The sequence below is a fragment of the Aegilops tauschii genome, chromosome 5 (genome assembly GCF_002575655.3).
Source record: "Aegilops tauschii subsp. strangulata cultivar AL8/78 chromosome 5, Aet v6.0, whole genome shotgun sequence".
In the NCBI taxonomy this organism is placed as follows: Eukaryota; Viridiplantae; Streptophyta; class Magnoliopsida; order Poales; family Poaceae; genus Aegilops; species Aegilops tauschii.
Genome location: NC_053039.3, coordinates 507,685,680 through 507,709,349, shown reverse-complemented (window position 1 = coordinate 507,709,349; position 23,670 = coordinate 507,685,680). Strand labels below are relative to the sequence as shown.

Sequence of the window (23,670 nt, the reverse complement as noted above, 5' to 3'; positions counted from 1 at the left end):
TCCTGGGCCTGACAGTCCACCAGTCCACTGCGAAAATATCCTGCAAAAATCTTAGCTTCGGCTATCGAAGGGCCGGCCGGCCCGGATCGCCCACGCACCGTGCCGGCCAATTAGGCTCCGATTTTCTTGATTTTCTTTTCCTTTTTTTCTCCTTCTTTCTTTTTATTAATTCTGGTTTTTTATTGTTTCCCTTTGTTTTTTCAATAAAATTTCCAATTATATTTTCAGTTTGTAGAATATATACAAAAATACAACATGAACATTTTTAAGCTCAAGATATTTTCGATGGCTTCAGCACAACAAACTAGAAGGGTGCCAGAGGGCATGATTTAGAAACAGCAAGCTGGACGGGTCAAGATATTTATTTCAAAAGAAGTTATTCACTCCTCTCCTCCAGGGAAACGCACAAGACATTTTTCTATTGGGGATGCGTCAGACTTTCAAGTATGGAAACCAATCATTTTTTTATGACAAATCACGTTGTAGAGAGGACGGCAATTTCTTGCAAAAAAAAAACTGAACATGCAAGAATTTGTCATGCTTGCTAAAGAAAATTACCATCCTCGCGACAATGTAATTCGACGTATCGGATGCTCGATTTCATTTTCTGCAAATGAGAATGCATAGTGGTAGCACGTTTGAAAAACACTTGTTTTTTCACCTTTTATGCTGGGCGACGATGACGATGGTGAGGATATATTCTAGCAGATGTACATTTTTGTGTGCGGAAAATCCAGAGAGCTTTATTCAACAAATGAACTCCTAGAACACTCAGCCAACATGCTTGTGACTGTTAGAATAAATTCGAGGTACGTGGTCGATTCACTGAGGAACAAGCAATCACAGACAATGACGACACCGAGATTTGTTAACGAGGTTCGGTGAACTCGCCTACTCCCCGGGGCAATGACTACGGGCGCTCCTTCCCGAGATATCGCAACATCGGCCACCCGGGCGCCGGCACAAGCCGCCAGCACCCCCTTGCGAACCTATCGCTATCTAGTCGTCATGGGTTACAACGTGGGGTGCCTCCTCATATATAAGAGGCCAAGGGTACAACGTGTCCGACTCCGGCACTACAAGTATCCTACCCACACTATAACACCAAGTCCAAGCGTAACCCAACTAGTATAAAATATTCGACACAAACACAACAAACTCCACCTTTGCGAATATTCTTCACCACCTTGAATTTGTCCATGCGTCAAACTTTCATATACTCCGGACTTGTGTTGTCTTCTTCGTAGCTTACCGAGAGCTACTCGACGAATCTGCCCCAGACCCGCCGCCGCCGTGAGACCCCGTTGCTACTCCTGCAACTCCAGTCTCGTGACTCCACCTGCAATAGTGCTCCCTTGCAACTTGTAAAGATGCGAAGCCGTCCTCCCTCCAATCATCACGGTCACTGTCGGTGTCAAAATCGGCGGATCTCGGGTAGGGGGTCCCGAACTGTGCGTCTAAGGTGGATGGTAACAGGAGGCGGGGGACACGATGTTTACCCAGGTTCGGGCCCTCTCGATGGAGGTAATACCCTACTTCCTGCTTGATTGATCTTGATGATATAAGTATTACAAGAGTTGATCTACCACGAGATCGTAGAGGCTAAACCCTAGAAGCTAGCCTATGGTATGATTGTTGTTCTTGTCCTACGGACTAAGCCCTACGGTTTATATAGACACCGGAGGGGGCTAGGGTTACACAGAGTCGGTTACAAGGGAGGAGATCTACATATCCGTATTGCCAAGCTTGCCTTCCACGCCAAGGAGAGTCCCATCCGGACACGGGACGAAGTCTTCAATCTTGTATCTTCATAGTCCAACAGTCCGGCTAAAGTATATAGTCCGGCTGTCCGAGGACCCCCTAATCCAGGACTCCCTCAGTAGCCCCTGAACCAGGCTTCAATGACGATGAGTCCGGCGCGCTGATTCTCTTCGGCATTGCAAGGCGGGTTCCTTCTCCGAATACTCCATAGAAGATTTTTGAACACAAGGATAGTGTCCGGCTCTGCAAAACAAATTCCACATACCACCGTAGAGAGAATAATATTTCCACAAATCTAATCTGCTGACAGCTTTTCATAACGTGACGTACTGCCGTGGTCTGGTCATGACGAACCGTTTTTCCCGTGCCTGCCACTGCACATGTTGCGAGGCGGTTTTATTGGCACGTCCTGTCGAAGCAGAGATCGTGTCCCTCTTTTTACGGGATTCTCATCAATACGGGTGTGGGTAACCCAATCGTGCCTGTTGGTAAGACTCCTCGATTTTAGGCAGGTTCCAAACGGCCACGCGGAGGACGCTTGGTATTCACCCTCTTTATAAAGGGGCCAAGGCCTGTCCTTTTCTTCTCGCGCTCGATCCTTCCCTTCCCCCCACCTTGAATTCCAACACTCAAGGCTCAGGCTAAGCGCTTCGGACCTCCAATTATGTCCGGATCCAACCTTCAAGGCCGGTGGATGGCCTCCTCTGTCACAGAGGAGGACATCAAGAAGCTAAGAGAAGCCAGGTATCTGACCGCCGAAATCTCGCACAGGCTGCCTGCTCAAGGGCTGGTCATCCCCACTCCCGAACCCAACGAGAGTGTCGTATTTATTTCCCACTTCCTCCGAGGGCTAGGCTTTAGTCTTGATCCCTTTGTTAGAGGGCTTATGTTCTACTACGGGCTCGATTTCCATGATCTGGCTCCGGATTCCATCCTTCACATCTCGTCGTTCATCGTCGTCTGTGAAGCCTTCCTCCGCATCACCCCACACTTTGGCTTATGGCTCAAGACCTTCAATGTGAAGCCGAAGATGATTGAGGGGCGACACGCAGAGTGCGGAGGCGCCATAATAAACAAAGGCGCCGAGGCTCCATGGCCAAAGGGTTCCTTCCCAGAGACATCCAAGTTATGGCAGCGGGAGTGGTTTTACATCATCGCTCCCCGAAGCGCTAAGTGGGTACCTGCCCCCGCCTTCCGTCCGGGCCCCCGCCACAATTGGCGTCATGGGTCAACAAAGGGCTGGACTGGGGGCCAGCTAATGATGTGCCGACATTGCAGAGCCGCATCCGAGATCTCTTCAAGGGAGATGTCAGCCTCGTCAAGGTAATGCAAGTCATGCTAGTTCGTCGGGTCCTGCCATGCCAACGTCGACCTCTCCGCATGTGGGAGTTCAACCCGGAAGGACCGCGAACTATTCAGCAATTCTTCGGCACAACGCTCGAAGAGATGTATGGATTGTTCTTCGGATCACGAATAAAGTGTCCGGACACCACCGAGGGTGCGGGTCTGAACTGCAATCGTCCAGACACCCAGGTAAGTAATTCCGCGGCCGAACACGTTGTCTTTTAATTTATCACAACATCATTTTGAAAAGTCACCTTTTGACCAGGACTGGATGAAAAAGGCGAAGATGATCAGGTGTTCGGCCCCCCTTCCCGAAGGCTCACCGGATCCTGTACTAGCCAGGATGCTTGAGCTTGCGCCTTATCAAGCGCCATCAGGGGAAGATGAAGGGAGGAACAAAGAAGCCGAAAGCGAGCCTCACTCATTATTCATCCAAACCGGGGGAATTAGTGCCTCCGCGAAGGAGGATAACCGGGGAGAAGAATCTAAAATTCCCTCTCCCCAAGGAAGGAAGAGGGCCGCCTCTGAAGACTTGGAAACAATGGTTTTCAAACGAGGGAAGAAACCTTTGTCAGGGGGCCCTACCCCGGAGGGCATCCTTACCGCACAGTACCCGCAAGGGGACCAGCCCTCCACCGAGCTGTAAGTAAACAAAAGTACTTTATAGTAAATATACCCTGCTTCATTTCTGAGAACAATAACCGAGACGTATGTCTTGTAGTTCGGATCGTAGCCCTTCTCGACAGAGCTCGTCTTCGAAGGATCTTCTTTCGAAGATGATGGAGAGCGAAACGCCTCCCCGTGCCTCCCCACCTCGTGAAGCGAACGACCCTGAGGTGTCGTCACGAAGGATTTCTCCTGATCCGCCAAGGCCAGAGGGTAACCCTTCGGCCACCTGAAGTCTGGAGTATTCGGCTCCTAGGGAGAGCAACAGAAAGAGTCCGGGACTGTCCGGTGCGCGACCAGACGCACTAATGAATCTTCTGGAGCAAGCGGCTATCTCAGAGGCGCATCGTACGCTAATGGGTACGGTGGTTGAGAGGATTTCATCCGCCGAAAGCGGGTTGCATGAAGCTTTTATGAGCCTGCTAAGAGGCTTTGAGGTACGCAAAGTAATATATATTTTTTGACGGTGCCGCACACGCTAGGTGTGCCCTATGTAGATAGTAGCCCCTGAGACTCTGGTTGCTGTCGAAAAAGACGGCAAATAGAGGATCATAGTCCCAGGTAATAACCGTGCTGCTTTCATGTGCAGGCGGCTGAGGGTCCGGTGGCTAGCCGGACTGGTGAGTTTGCCGAACTGAAGCGGCAACTTGATGCGGCCGATGCCGACATCGTGCTTGTAAACAAGCGGCTTGACGAGGCACAGGGTATGTATTCTCCTATGATCAATGCATATTAAGAGGAGCATGATGCTAGTATCTATAATATGCTGTGACTGTAGATGGAGATGTCGCCGTGGAGACCCTTCGGGCGAAACTTGCCCGAGCCAAAGAACAAGCCAGGAAGAGTGATGCGGCCGCCCTAAAGGCGGTCGAAGAGCTAAGAGCCGAACAGGCTGCGCATTGCAAGAGCAAAGAGAAAATAGCCAAGATGGCTGTTGAGCTGAAAGATGCCGCCGACCGTTATGAGCTTCTTGAAAAGGAAAGCCAAACGAAGACGGCGGACCTGGAGAAAGCCACGGTAGCCGCCAAGGAAGCCCGCTCTAAAATCAGAGCGGCGAAGGAGGAGCTACGTCAAGCCGGAGATATCGCGGCTGGGAAGCCCTTTTTGTTGCGGACGAAGTTCGGAGATCCTAAGTATGCCCTTCTGGATCAATTATGGAGTTCTGCAGAAGCATACTTGGATTTGGCAGCGAGTGCGGCTGATGCGACCGAGTTTTTCAAAGATCAAAAAGATCACGAAGTGGAAAAGTTGTTCTGGTCGCAGTTCAATGTTCCAGTGCGTCCGCTGCTGTTGAATGAGCAAATGGCCGAGTGGGCCGAGCTCCATAGGTTGTCCGGGCTTGCCATGAGGTCTGTTGTGGATCATCTTTGGCCGGAAGGACCAAGGCCGAATAGTTATTTTGGCTTAGTGCAACGATTCCTTGGTGCTGTGCCGCATATCGACGCTATGAAGAGGTCGGCGTGCATAGAGGGTGCGCGGATGGCTCTTTCCCGTGTCAAGACATACTGGGCAGAGATGGAGGCCACCGCTATTGCAACCAAGAGTTCGGCCGTAGGCCGGGTATCGGCCGAGCACTTTTTTGAAGAAGTCTTAGAAGGCGCTCATTTAATAGAGGCTCAGTGCTCGAAGAGTATCATGTTCTAGTGACATGTATCCCAATTGTAAGAACAATGTTATTTGAATTATAAAGGCTGTGTTTATACTTTTGCCTGAAAGTATTATTATGCCTCCTGTGCGGTCGTTTATGTATATATATATATCCTGAAAGTTTGTAGTCGTCGGCTTCAGCCCCCACGCATATAATGCGGGGGTGTTCGCAAAAGCGCGTCTTCACACTTGATCCAACATCTTGGTCCATTAAGGAGGTGGTAGCACGGCGAATGAGGCAATCAGACTATATTGCTTTAACACTTTCACTTAACAATAGGAGTTTGATAGTGGGGCTACTATATAGCCCCTGGTATTTCCGCGGCTATCCGAATGCGGTGCGCGTACGTACATGACCGGGAAAACCGGTCCTTCGTTAATGCGGAGGAATCCCGAAGATTCCGATGAGTCATCGAGTGGTTGACCAGTCTCACGCTTTATCATGACAGTCAGTTTTCGGCTTTCTCTACTGAGGTGCTCGTCCGGATGAACCAGGGCACAATCGCAGTAGTTCTCCCGGTGCCACCTTAGCCGATAGAGCGGAACGTAAGGTAGCAAAACACGGGAGCCGGGCAAACCCAACATTTGACCAAAGACATGATTCGGAGCTGATGCATATAAGGCCAAACTCGCGACGCCGAACACTCCCTAAGATATTCGGTCTTTACAACATATACTGGGCGGAGTAACACCCTTGAACCCTAAATTTCCAGGTACGTGCATTAGTCTGACGTGGCGAAATGCCAATAACGCCAGCATCCCTCTCGGTGGTGTTGAGTATCCGGAGGGTGTGAAGCAACAAGAGACAGTAAGAAAGGTTTACACAGGGTCTTAATCTAAAAAGAAACCTTTGAGCGGGGCCCTGCTGCACGTCTGCGCCTGTGTCTCCGTTGTGCCGTATCCTGGAAGGGTGTAGCACGATTATCATCTGATAAAAAAGAAGAACTTTAGATGAAATTTGTCGTGCGAAAAATTGGTTGTTCTTAATAAACCATTAAAATTCAAAATAAGGTCGAGCCAAACTGTAGACTTTGTTTTTTTACATGCGGGAAGCCCCTAGCACCGTCTATGGGGGTATATTCATCAACCTCATTTCAGGTTTATCTAAGCTGTTACAGCTAGTGGTGCGCCGGACTCGTCTAGCCGTGTCCGCGGTCTTGACGACCGATTGTTTATGCTAGTTGGAGAGGCCATTTAGTGTTCGGCTGCTAAAGCTGCCGCACATTCTTCCGCGCGTAAGGAACGCTCAGTGTCTCCGCTAACTGTGATGATGCCGCGTGGACCGGGCATCTTGAGCTTAAGGTAAGCATAATGCGGTACCGCATTAAAATGAACGAAGGCCATTCTTCCGAGTAGGGCTTGATAGCCGCTTCGTAATGGAGCGATGTCGAAGGTTAACTTTTCACTTCGGAAGTTGTCGGGGGAACCGAATACAACCTCTAGTATGAGAGAGCCCGTACAGCTGGCCTCTGGGCCTGGTATTACTCCTTTAAAGGTAGTATTGCTTTGGCTAATTCTCATTGGGTCTATCCCCATTTTGCGGACTGTGTCCTGATATATCAGATTAAGACTACTGCCACCGTCCATGAGGACTCGGGTGAGATGGTATCCATTGATTATTGGGTCGAGCACCAAGGCAGCCGATCCTCCGTGCCGGACATTGGTCAGGCTATCCCTGCGATCAAAAGTGATCGGGCAGGTTGACCAAGGGTTGAACTTGGGGGTGACGGACTCTACGATGCATACGTCTCGGAGTGCGTGTTTGCTCCTCCTCTTCGTCACGTGAATCTTGTTCACTGTTTTGACCTCTGGTGGGAACTTTTTCTGTCCCCCAGTGTTTTGCTGACGAGGCTCATCCTCGTCTTCACTTGGTGTCTCCCTCCCCTTGTGTTCGGCGTTTAGCTTACCGGCCTACTTGAAGACCCAGCATTCTCTGTGGGTGTGATTTGCAGGTTTATCGGAGGTGCCGTGAATCTGACATAATTTGTCTAGAATTTTGTTGAGGCTGGACGGTCCATCTCTGTTGCCTTTGAAAGGCTTTTTCCGTTGACCGGGTCGAGAGCCCCTAAATCTGGCGTTTACCGCCGTGTTGTCTGGGCTGTCCTCGTTATTTCGACGCTTGATTTTATTGCGTCGTGGTTTTCCATTACCATCCCTGACTTCAGATGTGCCTGGGTCGCTGGTGCTACTACGGGCCAGCCAGCTATTTTCGCCCGCGCAAAAGCGGGTCATAAGGCTTGTTAGGGTTTCCATTGTCCTTGGTTTTTCTTGGCCGAGGTGTCTAGTGAGCCATTCGTCTCGGACGCTGTGTTTGAAAGCTGCTAAGGCTTCGGCGTCCGGGCAGTCGACGATTTGGTTCTTCTTAGTGAGAAATCTGTTCCAAAGCTTTCGGGCTGACTCTCCGGGCTGTTGAATTATATGACTTAAATCGTCTGCATCCGGAGGTCGGACATAGGTCCCTTGAAAGTTAGCCCTAAAAGCATCCTCAAGCTCCTCCCAACTTCCAATTGAATTTTCGGGGAGGCTCTTCAGCCAGTGCCGAGCTGGTCCTTTCAGCTTGAGGGGCAAGTACTTGATGGCGTGGAGATCGTCTCCGCGAGCCATATGGATATGGAGGATGAAGTCCTCAATCCAGACCCCAGGGTCTGTCGTTCCGTCGTACGCCTCTATGTTCACAGGTTTGAATCCCTCTGGAAATTCGTGATCCAGCACCTCATCGGTGAAACATAGGGGGTGCGCGGCACCCCTGTATTTGGATGTGTCATGGCGTTCTGACGGTTGTAGTGTTCGGTTTTGATTATGCACTGGAGCGCGCTTCCTAGATCCGTAGATGGATCTGGTCACGACGGCCTTTTGATGCAAGTCCTCGCTTGGATCATGTGCTGACTTATGTGCGGCCTCGTTAGCCGCCCTATCGCGGCCACGAGGTGGTCGGTCCGACCGGTCGGCCATTTTATTTTTCGGTTGTGTGGGCTCTAAGGCCTTATCATCGAATTCAGGCAACAGCTTGCGCTTTGGATAGCTCTTTGTGTGGCGACTGCCACCATACTTTTTCTTCAGTGTCGAGCACTTTGTTCCATCTACTATTGAGCGTATTCTGCGCTGCCTTAAGCCTTTGCTTCTGCTTCTTCAGACTCCTCGCGGTGGCAATAAGCCTTCTACGGAGGTTCTCTTGTTCCAAGTGCCTTTCGGGATGATGTGTGCATCGTCGTCCGGACTGTTTTCCTCTTCGGAGAGAGGTTGATGAGCTTTATCCTCGGCGTCGCCGTGATCGGACAGCGGTTCTGTACTATGTTCGCCGTCCGCTGGTTCATCCTGTTCTATTTCTGGGTCAATGGGGTTGTCGTTTCCTCTGGAGTCGACCGGGGTGTTATTTTTTCTTGCGCTGTTATCGCTATTCTTGCCGAGGCGGGATTTGGAGCGGCGCCTACGCCATCGCTTTGGTTGCTTCTCGAGGGAGCTATCCTTCGTTGCATCCTTCCGTTCCTCATCATTGTTTTCTTTGGGTGTATCCACCATATATATATCGTGTGATGAAGTGGCTGTCTAGCGCCCTGTGGGCGGTAGTTCCTGTTCCTCTCCTGCATCGTTGTCCATACCGTCGATGTCTTCGGAGTCGAAATTGAGCATGTCGGTTAAATCGTCGACAGTGGCTATTAAGTGGGTGGTGGGTGGGGAACGAATATCTTCGTCGTCTGCTTCCCGTTCGGGCCGGACATAGTTCGGCCAAGGGCCTCCTGACAAGGAGAGAGACCTTAATGAGTTTAGCACATCGCCAAAAGGCGAGTGCTAAAATATATCCGCGGAGATAAACTCCATGATCGGCGCCCAATCAGATTCGATAGGTATGGACGTAGGCGGTTCGGGGCCTGTGGCCGGGGATGGATCCGAGGATCCGGCGACACAGGTCTCATAGGAGGTGAAGTCAGTATTCGGCTCTATCGCCACTGAGTGTGTGGCCTCCGAGGTGGGGTCCATCCACCTGTCCTCGGACGGCGCAATCGACTCCGGATCTAGGGCCGGAGTAAGCATAGGTGTGATCTCCCGAACACCGTCCGGCGGCAGAGCTAAGTCATGCTCGTCGTGACTGTGCAGCGCACCTGACATGGGTTCGAATCCGTCAAAGATCAAGTCTCCGCAGATGTCGCAGTGTAGTTTAAATTTCCAAACCTGACCTGACGGCCAGGGGCGTAGCTCTCGATCTGCTCCAAATTGCCAAGCGAGTTGGGCCGCAGTACGAAGCCGCCGAATACGAAGATCTGTCCGGGGAGGAAACCCTCACCCTGGATCGCATCGTTGGCGATGATCGGAGGAGCCATCAGGCCTTTATTGTGACGGCACAGTGGAACTCTCAATGAAAGCACCAATGTCGGTGTCAAAACTAGCGGATCTCGGGTAGGGGGTCCCGAACTGTGCGTCTAAGGCGGATGGTAACAGGAGGCGGGGGACACGATGTTTACCCAGGTTCGGGCCCTCTCGAGGTAATACCCTACTTCCTGCTTGATTGATCTTGATGATATAAGTATTACAAGAGTTGATCTACCACGAGATCGTAGAGGCTAAACCCTAGAAGCTAGCCTATGGTATGATTGTTGTTCTTGTCCTACGTACGGACTAAGCCCTATGGTTTATATAGACACCGGAGGGGGCTAGGGTTACACAGAGTCGGTTACAAGGGAGGAGATCTACATATCCGTATTGCCAAGCTTGCCTTCCATGCCAAGGAGAGTCCCATCCGGACACGGGACGAAGTCTTCAATCTTGTATCTTCATAGTCCAACAGTCCGGCTAAAGTATATAGTCCGGCTGTCCGAGGACCCCCTAATCCAGGACTCCCTCAGTCACCTCATCTTCCATGATTCTCATGGTCTTCTTATCCCGATCACAACGGAATACCATACCACCATCATGAAGAACACCAAGCGAAATTAGGTTCCTCCTTAGCCCTGGACATGCCTGACTCCCCGAAGCATCCGCTCAACTCCGTCAAACATCTTGATTTTGATGTCACCTACTCCAGCAACCTGTGTCATCGCCCACATAGGCTAAACCAAACTCACCAGACTTGTACGAAGAGAACCACTCCTTGTTGGGTGTCGCATGAAAAGAGCAAGCTGAATCCAACATCCACGCTTCACTTTTGGTTGACCGCCTATCTGATACTCCGAGGACATCACTACTGCTGTCTGAGTCATCACCATGAGTTGCCACATTAGCACTTGCCCCACCATTGAGTTCTGGACAGTCCTTTCTCATATGTCCCCACTGCCTACACTTGTGACACTGTATATTCTTTTTCTTTTTGTTGTTCTTCCCAGCCTCATATCCCTTCCGCCACTCCTCACTCTTGACTAGCAAACCTTCACCATGAGAGACTTCCACCGCGTTCTTCTTTCTCATATCATAAGATAGCAATGCCGCAGTAATATCCTCATTCTTGACGTTCTCCTTGTCATGCGTCAAAGTAGTGATCAAATGGTCATAGGATGATGGCAATGAACAAAGAAGCAGAATTGCCCTATCCTCGTCGTCAACCGTCGCACCCAAGCGTGCTAGATCCGTCATGACTTGATTAAAGGCGTTCATATACTCCACAAGATCTGACCCCTCCTGCATCCTCATCCCATACAACTTTTGCTTCAGATACACCTTGGTCGTTGCAGTCTTGGACATAAACTGACTTTCCAGCTTCTCCCAGATTTTTTTGGCGAATTCTCATCCATCACATGATAAATAACCTGGTCCGACAGACACAACCGTATTGTCCCCGCTGCTTTCAACTGTAACTCCTCCCAGTCATCAGCCTCCATCTTAGCTGGCTTGGCTTCCTGCAACAATGTCTTCAAGCATCCTTGTTGTGCCAACAAATCTTTCACCCTTGTCTGCCATAACCCAAAGCTTCCAATTCCGTTGAACTTCTCCACCTCAAACCTGGTACCCGATGGCGCCATGATTCTTTGTACGACTGACCCTGCAAAAAATATCCGAGCTTTGCACGCGATGCCCCAAGTACACGAACAAGATCTCCGCGTACTAATAGCAAAACCAACCAAAAATTCCTTCCGGTCTTCACGTGTTCTGCTCCTGGCTCAATCTCCGATGCTAGCAATTGTCTTCTGCCTCAAGCCCTACGCTAGTAGTGCTCCCTGATGGATGCGCAGCCCCTGTACGATCTGATGGATTTTTCTCTTCGCTGATTGGATCTGCTGCTTCTGTGCCTTGGCCGTACGCCTGCTGCAGCTTTTATTTGCAGCTGTAGCTCTCCGCTTTTGGCACGAGGCCGTTGCCTCCAGGGACTCGGTCCCGATTTTTTTCCAAAACAAATCCGGTTCTGATTGCTGCACCACTGCTTCGCTCCAGCCGCGTGCACGCCTTGGAGTCCCAGTGCCGCACGCCCGCGCCCGACTTGATCGGCAAGGCTAGCCCAGCTGGCCCTCACGTGCGTGTCCATGTCTTGGACTTCCACGGCTCCACGCGCTTCCGGTCCGAGCCGCTCCTGCTGCCACCGCTTGATATGATCTCGTCGACATCCCATCCAATAAGTCGACCGCGGTATACGCAACTCTGCAACGAACTCAACGATGATCATCCTCTAGATCAACGCAAAACAACCTCTTCGTAACCTTGCTCTGATACCACTTATTAGATAAATCCGAGGTACGTGGTCGATCCACCAAGGAACAAGCAATCACAGACAATGATGACACCGAGATTTATTAACGAGGTTCGGCGAACTCGCCTACTCCCCGGGGCAATGACTACGGGCGCTCCTCCCCGGGATACCGCAACACCGGCCACCCGGGCGCCGGCACAAGCCGCCAGCACCCCCTTGCGAACCTGTCGCTATCTCGTCGTCATGGGTTACAACGTGGGGTGCCTCCTCATATATAAGAGGCCAAGGGTACAACATGTCCGACTCCGGCACTACAAGTATCCTACCCACACTACAACACCAAGTCCAAGCGTAACCCAACTAGTACAAAATATTCGACACAAACACAACAGTGGCAAGAGAGGAGGTATTGAGTTCAACCAACTATGGTTAACCATCAACCTGATGCATGAACTTGCAAGGAACCGGAGATAGTACTACAGAGCGCATGGTGTATGCATGATCGAGGCTAATCAATTTGTGACTGGAATACGTTGTGTGGCGCGCAGCACGAGCACGAGCCCAGACTTCCTCCGCATGGCCAAGCCGAACACCTCAGCCATGTCGAGCTCCTTCGGCCTCCCGCCATCGGGGAGCTCCCAGTCGAAGTGGTAGAGGAGGCCCGCGAGCACGAGCTCCATGTTGGCCAGGCCGAGCGCTATGCCGGGGCACATCCTCCTGCCGGTGCCGAAGTGGATGAACTCGATGTCGCCGCCCCTGAAGTCCACTGCGGCGGCTCTCCCCTCCTCGAACCTCTCTGGCTTGAACACCTCGGCGTCCTCCCAGTACGCGCCGTCCCGGGCCATGGCCCACGCATTCACGAGCACCCTGGTCCCCTCGGGGACGTGGTAGCCCATTACCTCGCACGCCTCCCGGCACTGCCAGGGCAGCAGGAAGGGCACCAGCGTGTGCAGCCGTGGCGTCTCCTTGATCACCAGGTGGAGGTAGCTCAGCTTCCCCATGTCGCCCTCGGTCAACTTCTGCTGGCCTTTGACACCTCCCAGACCTCGGCATGCACCTTGCAGAGGAGTCGTGGCTCCTTCACGATCTCCGACATGGCCCATTCCAGCGTCATGGCCAACGTCTCGCTCAAAAATGCTACACTTACGGACAAGATACAGACAAGACTTACGGACTGCTCCAGACTATACATGGCCAAACCTCGGGCCGGGCCGGGCCTAGCCAAGCTCGAGGCAAAAAACCTAGGCCCGAGCCCGGCCATTGGGCCTGTTTTTTGGGCCCAAGCCCGGCCCGAACACATAAAAGCCTGCCGGGCCTCGGGCCGGGCCCCTACAGAAAAGCGCAAAAATGACGGGCCCAGGCCCGGGCCGGCCATCGGGCTCAAAATCTAGGCCCGAGCACGGCCCGGGAGCAGCGTCGGGCCAGGCCGGGTCGGGCTTTTTCGGGCCAGGCCGGGCTTCCCATGGCCAGCACTACTCCAGACTAACCAATCCCTCTCCCCCACTAATTTCAATGGTGGGCCCTGCTTCCCCCCAGTTTCCACTTAAACTTTGCCAGCACAGTACGTAAGATACGACTGGAATACGTTGCCACCAGTTCCCGGCCGCGAAAACCTCCTGGAATAAGTAGCTTGGTAAGAGAACGTGACGTGACTGTGCTTTGATCAACTTTGAAATGAGAAAAGGGGAGTGGTAAGTGGTAACCAGGACGACGGTGATGATGGCGTCCGTGGTGAGGGCGCACTTCACGCCGCCGTCCTCCTTCCGCACCCTCAGCAGCACGCCGAGCAGGTCGTCCTCGCCGTCGTCGCCGCTGCCTTGGCCGCCCTCGGCGCGCTCGCGGATGATGTCGCCCAGGATGTCGTGCGCGTTGCGGTTGCACTGCTCGGCCTCGCGAAGCCCGCTGCCGAGCCAGCGCACTAGCGTCGACGATGGGAACAGGTCGGGCAGGCTGTTGCTGGCCGTCAGCCTCGCGGTCTCGTCGAGCTCGTGCAGGAACTCCTCACGCCACGCGCACCGGCTGCCGACGGCCGAGGCCGACCGCACCACGACGTCGTTTACCACCCATGCCAGCCGCTCGCCGATCTCCACGACGGCGCCGTCGGAGCGAGAGCGGGCGCACTCGTCGGCGACGGAGCGGAGCAGGCCGCCGGCCTCGTCCTCGTGGATGTGGCAGAAGGACTGGACGCGGCGCGCGCTGATGAGCTCGAGCACGCACACCCGGCGGAGCTGGTGCCAGAGGTCGCCGTAGGGGGAGAAGAGGACGTCCTGCCCGCCGTGGGTGAAGACGGCCAGCGTGGGCGTCATGTAGAGGCTGGCGAAGGCGGCGGCGTGCGTCTTGAGGACCTCCCTGGCGGCCTCGGCGGAGGAGGCAACCAGCGTGGGCACGACGCCGAACCGGAGCAGCATGAGCGGGCCGTGCCTGCCGGCGAGCTCCCTCAGGGCCCGGTGCGGCAGGGCGTCGTGGCGGGACAGCAGGACATGGTGGAGGCTGCCGATGAGCGGCAGCTGCCATGGCCCGGGCGGCAGCCGCTTCCGTGGCGACGGCGAAGCGTGCGCGTACACCCTCTTGACGACGAGGTCGGCGAGTAAGAAGGCCAGCAAACCGAGCAACGGCAGTGCTACGAGCTCCATTGTTGGAGTATGGAAGGAGGAGCTAATCTCCTGCATGATGGAGGGAAGCATGTGTTTCGGTGCGGATTTATAAGAGCAACTCTAGCAGACCCCGCATCCCGCCGGCCCGCAAAACGCGTTTGCAGTTCGCGCAAAACCGCTTTTGCGGGCCGGCGCGGGTGGCACAGATGCAGACCCCCCAAACGGATCCGTAAAAAAGTATATTCATGGAATATGCTTTTTTACGGGTGAGCTTCTACGGGTTCTGCTCGGGCACCACCGCGACAACCGCAAACAGAAAAACTGCAAATCTCGCATTTGACATAGGGTTTCAGAAACAAGTCAATTCAAACGACATAAACAGTTTTACGCGCAAATAAAAGACAAGTTCATTACGACAAACGCAAAAGAGGGCCCTGCAAAGGTTTGTGCCCATGTCCGGCATCATCTTGGTCGATCTTCACTCCGCGCCATCGAGTCCATCTTGAAGTTCATCGGCGCCACCGAATCCACCTCCGGCGCTTGTTCCAACTCCCACACTGTCGTGGAAGTGTCACGGCAGATGTTCTCATGGAAGGACTTAGTTGCGGAGCCATTGCGACGAGGTTAGCTTAAAGGAGTTAAACGGGGCAAAGGACGCGGGGAGTTTATACTGGTTCGGCCCCTTGCGGTGAAGGTAAAAGCCTAATCCAGTTTGAGGTGGAATTGCTAGGGTTTCGATTACCAGTGAGCAGATATGCTTTTCCCGGCTTTCGATTTGTTGTTTCTTGCCCTAAGCCGCTGCCGGGTCACCCCCTTATATACATGGGTTGATGCCCTGCGGCCTACAGAGTCCCGGCCGGCTCATACAACGTGTCCGGCTTGGTGACTTATCTTACATGCCTTACAACACAAGTTTACATATACATGGCGGTTTATACTCGTGGGCCTTAAGCCGCCTTCGGGCTTGGGCCCTTTAACAAGCCTGTCTATGAACCGCCATCTTTAATACACTCCTGGGCTTCATTTAGATGATCCACCATAAGGATGACCCAGCCCCTCCTGGGCGGGTCATATCTGATAATTATATCCTCAACATTAGGCCCCAGGTTGATTTGAACTTGTTCATGTCAATCTTCAACACTTAGAAAAATCCTTCTTCGTCTTACTGTAAAATATTGTAACTCGCCATGATGTCATCTCTGGAAATTATGGTAACCCACCGTGACGTCACCTGCGATTAATGCTTCACAGAAACCAAATCTTAATAAATCTCTTTCTTTACTGTCCCTTCAAAAATCGAGGCGCCCGCGCCGTCGCTTATCCATTTTTCTGCCTCCTCGATTCTCGCGCCTGCCGTTTGTCCTTCCAGCCTTATAAATAAGGCCACGGGCTCTCCTCTCATTCTCCCCCTTTTCCTTCTCGCCTTCTTCTTCCTCCTCGTGACGCACCAGCCCGCACGAGCTCCGCTGCCATCGACCTTTGTCCCCTTTGTCAACTCCGGCCGCTGCATCACCCTGAACGGACCAGAAACGCCGCAGCACTCCTCAGCTGTCAGCTAGCACCAGTAAGTCCTCCCCTTTCCTCTTCATAGATCTGTCTTTTAGGGTTTCAGTGTTCATCGGTGTTCATCGCCACCCTTCTTTTTTCTTGCTTAGATCCATGGATTAGATCCAAAAAAACCACATAAATCTTGTGTGGAAGTAGTTTTAGCACCTGTTTTTGATATTAGAGCATATCCTTATCGCAACAGATCTCCTCTGGGGCACCTCTGCTTTTCTGCTGCCGCCTCTGTAGGTTTAGAATTTATTTCCTTTTTCTGAGCAGTTGCAGATCCGAATTTATAGCCTTAATTTGTGAAACCTATTTATCCAACACTTAGTAGAATTTTGCTTTTTTGTGAGATTTTGAATACCTGTACATGTCATGGCGGCTTATATGTCCGGTTTACAATTACTCATATATCATTAGTCCTCACTTAAGCCGCCATTCTGAATGTATACTGTAACCGCTTAACCTGTGATTTCACCAATTGACTTGAAACGGCAAAATTTTCCTTTCCTTTAGGCTTTCTTTCTTTCACAATGCCGCCAAAGACTGTCTATACATGCAATTGGGTCCCCTCCATTGTCACTGAGGGCACATTTAAAGATTTTATCAAAGTCGGGTACCTGCCTGCAAAGAGTGTCATGCATTACCGTGCTCCTGACCCGGGCGAAGAAAGACCTCAACCGAAAGATGATGAAGTCATCATTTTTACTGACCACATGAACCGGGGCTTCTCGCCGCCCGGCTCTAAATTCTTCCGGGACATTCTGAACTTTTTTCAGCTCCATCCTCAAGACATTGGACCCAATTCCGTGTCAAATATCTGCAACTTTCAAGTCTTCTGTGAAGTATACCTTCAAGAGGAGCCTAGTGTTGATCTTTTTAGAGAGTATTTCTACTTGAACCGCCAGACTGAGTTCACGAACGGCCCTAGCTTGGAGCTCGGCGGAATATCAATTCAACGCAGAAGAGGTGCCATCTTCCCTTATGCCTGCCTGCCAAGTCACCCAAAAGATTGGAACCAGACGTGGTTTTATTGCAAAGATACTTCTCCAGCTGACGAGAATCCACTGCCGGGTTACCATGTCGAGCGCCTAGATCCAAAGCACAATCTTCCTGAGAAACTTACCACTGCTGAAAGGAAGAAAATTGCTCCTACCATTGTGAAGGTTAAGGCTCTGCTAGGAAATGGGCCAACTGGCGTTGATTTAGTTAGGTGTTGGATTCTTTGGATCATACCCTTGAGCCGCCGCACTGGCTTAATGTGTACTTACACTGGTGGTGTAAAGGATCCACTGCGCCATAGCTCTGCACCATTAACTGATGAAGCAATAAATGAAATGGTTAAATCTCTTCTGAATGAAGATCCGGAAGATTGTGTTAAAGTGGGTCTGGCCCCTTTTTGCAAGCTTAACCCGCCACCAGATGTGAGTCTCTAAATTTACTTATCTTGACCTCATTATTCAAATACCTTACTAACTCAACCCTTAATAACCTTTGCAGGCTAAGTCTGATTTCTGGAAAACGGAGTATGATCATGAAGCTGCTACACTACTAGGGAAAACCCTAGCAGTAGCGCGGGTATTTTTCCTATCAGTAGCGCGGGAGGACGCGCTACTGATAAGGCGCTACAGCTATTCCTTAGCAGTAGCGCGTGCTACAAGCGCTGCTGCTAAGGCATATAGCAACATCGTTTGTTCACCCCAGCGCTACTGCTAATATAGCAAGTAGCAGCGTGTTTACTCTCCATAGCTACTAGTATTCTTTTTCTCATTTTTTAAAATTTTAGTTTATTTCTACGCCGTTATACAAATTTTGGTACAATACCAATTATGAGGTTGTTATATCAATATGTCCGTAACAGTGTGTCAAATGAAGGTGGATTAGGTTTAAGTGGAGGGAACATGTGGTGCATGTCAAAAGTATACTACTAATCCAAACTTGATCTAGTTTGGACTAGTAGTACTTTCGATGTGCACCACATATTGCCTCCACTTGAATCTAATCCACCAACACAAGCTATTTAATCATCATCATAGTCATTACCACCAACAGTAGCTATTTAATCATCATCATAGTCATTACCACCAACAGTACACATCATCATCTTCAAACTCATTCTAGCTAGCTAATCACCACCAAACACTAGCTGCGCTAGCTATCTAATCACCACCAATACTAGCTAATAATAATCATCATAGTCATTACCACCAACACTAGCTATTTAATCATCATAACTCATTTCTAGCTAGCTAATCACTCCTGCTGCTCTCTCTCAGGTAAAATAGCATAAAACATGTGTAGCACTCCTGCTTCATCAAGTTGGAGCATGCAGATGAACATGTCTGCTAATCGTGGGTTGCGCTTTTGATTGCTGCCCCCTAGTACTTCTCTGCGATCGTTCACAATTTTGCTCCAGTCTTTCACTATTAAGCATTCCTCGCTATTAGAAATCCTGTATGCACTAAAGTGCATTGTAGGATATCTTGGCCATAAGCTAACAATTCTCATGCGACCTTTAGTCTCGATCCAATGAGGCACAACATTCATGGGGAGTCCCTGTTGACGAACATCGTATAGTAACATACTTAGCAATGAAGTTTAGCTTAAAAAATAATGTATGCAAAAGATGCACTAAGGGAAAATAGTAAAAATCTTACCATCTTTCCTAAATAGATGTTACCGTAGTTCAGTACGAACACTATTGGTCGCACGTTTTGAGTACTAAGATTTTTAAGTCCAGAAAAATAATTTGTCTTGACAGTATGAAGATCCTCAAGCCATGAAACATAATGACCTATCTCCTCGCAGTTTAGTTCAGCCCCGGGACAGTGGACGGTCATGTCTACCAAGCGCCGAACATGTTTGCTTGAATGGAAATAAGCTATCAATAGAAATTAGTTGTCAACTATTTTTGAATAAACAATATCGAAGACATAAATATGGTTGAGAAACTCACATAATGGTATAACTGGAGGCGTCTGCACATCGACCCAGATGTCTCTATTACCTTCAATATCCTCTTCGGGACGAATATCAAAGGTGATAAACATATCAGGCTCAAATGCATAAGCCTTGCATAGTGCTTGCCAAGTTTTGCATTCAAAATAGGTGTAGGTGTCTGCGTTGTATAATTTTGCGTGGAAAGTATAACCATGCTCGGTCTTCAAGTTAACTCTCTTTACCTCCGTAGTAGTTTGTATAGGACTGAAACCTATCTTATCCAAGACAAAAACTCTTGCATGGCAGGGGATATGCTGGTAGAATAGTAAAAAAATTTAAATTATAAGTTGAAGCAAATGAAGCAGCTGTCATGCTTAATTACAAAAAAGACTTGTCGTTGTGACTTACTGTACCCACTTCGAAGTTCTCATCCAGCTTGATGCTGAAGCGCCTATCATCATCTAGGAAGATTCTGTCGCACAGGCCGCGCTCGTCTTCGCAGTATTCGCAAATACCGAAATCCTTTTCGTCGTCAGACATTTCCTATGTTCATAGTTGAAACATTAATTGAAAATCGATCGAAGGCAACTACCAGGATACTCAACACACAAATCCGGGGCACTCGATATTTCCTACATATTCTGGCACAAGTCATGCCAAAATTCACGGAAAAATCTGGCATGACCTTTGCTAAAATAGGACATATCGAGCGCCTGAAATTTGCCGGAACGGAAATGAATCAACACTCCGGCAAAACATAGGCCACTCGGAGGTGTAACCTGCAAACATGACCGACCACTTGGGCAAGCACATATCCTATTTGAGCAACACAAGATATACATTTCAAAATATCTTATAGGACTCATATTGACATGAGCATTCAATAAGCAAAACCAAATCGTAAAATAAATAAGTATTCAAATTAGCATGCATTCAATAAGAAAAAGTAAATCATCTCATGCGTCCGTACATCGTCGAATATTATCACTAATACATCCCGAATAGTATCATACATATAACATCACTAATACAACTAAAACCCTAGTGCATGACAGGTATCGGCGCGGGCGGTGGACACCCACAGAGAAGGAACCATCACAGGATCATAGCTCCAGTGAGATCCCTGGAGAACCTGCCAGGTATTGGAGAACATGTGCTCCAACGCAAACAAGTAGCGACGGACGTGCGCGTCCTCCTCACTGACACGGTGACGCACCACCTCCGCGGGGTCCTCGAGCCTCTGGACCGTCACTGGCCCACGCGACCGCCACCAAAGAAGGTTCGGGTCAACGACAGGCTGACTCCTCACCAACCTACGCCCCCGGTAGGTAGCGCCTCCCAGTACCACCCCGGCGGAGCCCAGTCTCGGACATGGCCCATCTGGTGATGCAGGTGTCCTCCGCCGACTCAACGACGAGGATGCGGGATAGGCATTGTCGACGCCGATGCGGGAATAATTGCTTTAACTAAAAAAGTAAACTAGTTGTATTAATTTTTGTACTAAAAATAAAATAGTTGTATTAACTCAACTAGTTCAATTAAGCACTTACTATAAATAAAAATAAACTAGTTTTTACTAAAAATAAACTAGTTCAACTAGTTATATTAATTTTCTTACTAATTCTATTAAACACTTACTAAAAAACAGTAAAAAAACTAGTTAGATGAAGTCTAAAATTTAACCCTAACTAATTTGATGAACTCTAAAATTTAATGAACCCTAACTAATTTGATGAACTCTAAAATTTAACCCTAACTAATTTGATGAACTCTGAAATTTAACCCTAACTAATTTGATGAACTCTAAAACTAATTCTATTTAACAACTACTGCCATAATTAGCATCTAATTTGATGAACCCTAACTAATTAGACGAACTCTGAAATTTAACCCTAAGAACCCTAGCTAGGCAGAGGTAGGGGAGGAGGAGGAGGGCGTGCTCACCTCGGGCGCCGGCGGAGTTAGGGAGAGGGGCATGCGGCGTCGAGGTCGGGGACGGGGTCGGGGCGGCCGGCGCACGGCAGAGGGCGGCGATGTAGGGGGCGTCGACGGCGTGCGGAGGGCGACGGGAGAGCGCGCGGCGGCCGGTCGATGAAGGCGGCGACAACAGACGCACGCGTGTTGGATTTGGGGGAAGTGGGCGTTGGGGAGGAAGAACGGTTGGTTAAGTGGAAAGTAGTAGCAGTGCAGTCCATGGAAAGCGCTACTGCTACACTAGCTATAGCGCCTGTCCATAAAGCCCGCTGCTGCTACTCATTTCTCCTTTATTTTTCTTTTTCATTTATTTTCATTCACATTTTCTTTTTTTCCTTCCCCTTTTTCTATTTCTTTCATTTTCATTCACTTTTCTATATGTTTTCATTTTATTTTCCTTTCCTTAGCAGTAGCGCTTCCTGCGCGAAACACGCTGCTACAACAATCTTAGTAGCAGCGTGCTTTCCTTAGGCACGCTACTACTATAGGTAGCCTGGCGAGAATAGTAAGGGGAATTGTAGTAGTAGCGCCTCTACAGTTAGACGCACTACTGCTATGATCTTAGCTACAGCGTGTTTGGATAACATGTGCTAGTGGTAAATTGTAGTAGCGCTTCTTTTTGTCCCGCGCTACTGCTAAGTTTCTGTGTATAAGGTTTTCCCTAGTAGTGCTAAGAAGGCCAGGGCTGCCAAGAAAGCCGCCAAGAAGACCACCAAGAAGAAGAAGAAACCAAGCACCTCTGATCTGCTTAAACTGGATGATACCTCTGAGTCGGAGGTAGCCCTTGACTCTCTTGGCTCTTTTTTCAATCATCTTATTGACACTAACTATTATCAGGATGACACGGGAGCGAGCCAAGCAGCTGAAGAAGAGGTAACTATTATTTCCTCCGGCTCAAAATCTTTGCCAAGACAGAAACTTCGACAAGTAACCCGGAAAGTAAGGTTTTCACACCCCTTGGCTTATTTAGATCCTCACTTTCTTTTGAAGCAACAGCAACACGAGAGTCGACGTCAGACCCGGACCAACGGAGGTGACGAGTTGTCCTCCGGCTTACCAAACACTCCTGCTCCTCGAAAACGTCGAAACGAGGTTCTTTTTAACTTTAAACTCTTTCCACCCGCCGCGGGTCTTACTTGCTTACCACTTAACTCTTGTTGAATCAATTGATCAGGAGATTTCTCGTTCTTCTTCTGGCGATTCATCACAAACTGAGTTGCCGGCTTTTAAGACTGCCCCTGGGTAATGACATTCACTTCTTACTCTGCACCTCATTATATTCTGGTAACTATACTGATTTGTTATAATCCGTCCAGCGGATAAGCAAAGCCTAATAAAAAGGCGAAGGTGACCAAACCAACTGTGGCACCTGAAGTTGCTGAGCCGGAACAACAAATCTCTGCACCTCAAGCTTCTGACAAACAGCCAGACGAAACTGTCACTGACGCTCCGCCTGAGATTCCGGATCTCTGTGTTGATGATACTACTGTTAATCCTTCAAATCCTGCACCATCCAGCTCACGTAAGCCGTCGGAGACTCATAATGATGATGTGTTGATTCCTGGCACCGGCTTCGTAGAGCTGGTTACCTCAGCCAAGTACACTCCAGCCGCGATCTTGAAGTTGATATGGTGAAACAAATGCATCAAAAGTATGAGGTATGACTTCCAGCTTTGAATAATTTATGTATATCCTGCCAGCCCCCAAGTCTACTGGTTATGATAAGATTGAATAGGCTGTAGACTTAGAAGAATCCATAAACTTTTGTCCTAGAACCCTCCTTGTCCGGGTTAAATATAAACCGGATGTTTTAAGCAGTTTAACTTTGCATCCGTAGTCCCCAAGGGCCGGTTTAATCAGTATGAATGAGCCGGTCCTATTTATCATTGTGTAAGAAAAGAGAGCTTAACTGCGTAGCCCCCATGAGTCGGTTGGGACTGTTTATAGTACATCCGGCTCATGATGAAGAAGATACAAGCAATATGCATTAGCCCCCAAGTGCCAAGTAGTTTTGCTTGCAAAGTGCTTGGGAATTTAGTTATAAGAGCCGTTTCCTTTGAAAAAGTTCTTTGATAGACATTAGCCCCCAAGTGTCAAGTGTTGTTGCTTGCAAAAGACTTGGGACTTATATTCTTGTAACCTTGATATAAATGTTGATAACTCTGTACTTCATACAGGCTGCTACTGCTGAACTGGAATCTCAACTGAATGACGCAAAGACCCGGCTGGCGACTCAGGAAACTGAAACCCGGAAAGCTGAGTCAAAGTTCCAGTTTAGCGTGGCTGAGTCGGAAAAGCTAAAGACCAGTTTTGAGGCGGAGAAAAAGACTTGGGCTGAAGAAAAGACTGCTTTAACACAATGGGCCGAGAAAGCAGAGGCAACGCTTCAAGAGGTGACCACTGAGCTCACCGGTTTAAAGCACCGTGTATCTCAGATGGTTTCTGCTATCTTTGGTGAGCCGCCTTGCTAGTTATTAATAGTGAATTTTTGTTGTGATCATATAACCCGCCATTAACCAATCTGTGATATATCCAGGTCCCAAGAGCAGCAACCTCAATCAAGACATGCTTGTGAAGCTGAAA

At 49.6% G+C, this 23,670-nt stretch overlaps 1 pseudogene; it reads right to left on the bottom strand.

Annotated features, from left to right (window-relative positions):
- Positions 1–12,543: 12,543 nt before the first annotated feature.
- Positions 12,544–14,664, bottom strand: LOC109783010 (zealexin A1 synthase-like; annotated as a pseudogene).
- Between the last annotated feature and the right edge of the window lie 9,006 nt (positions 14,665–23,670).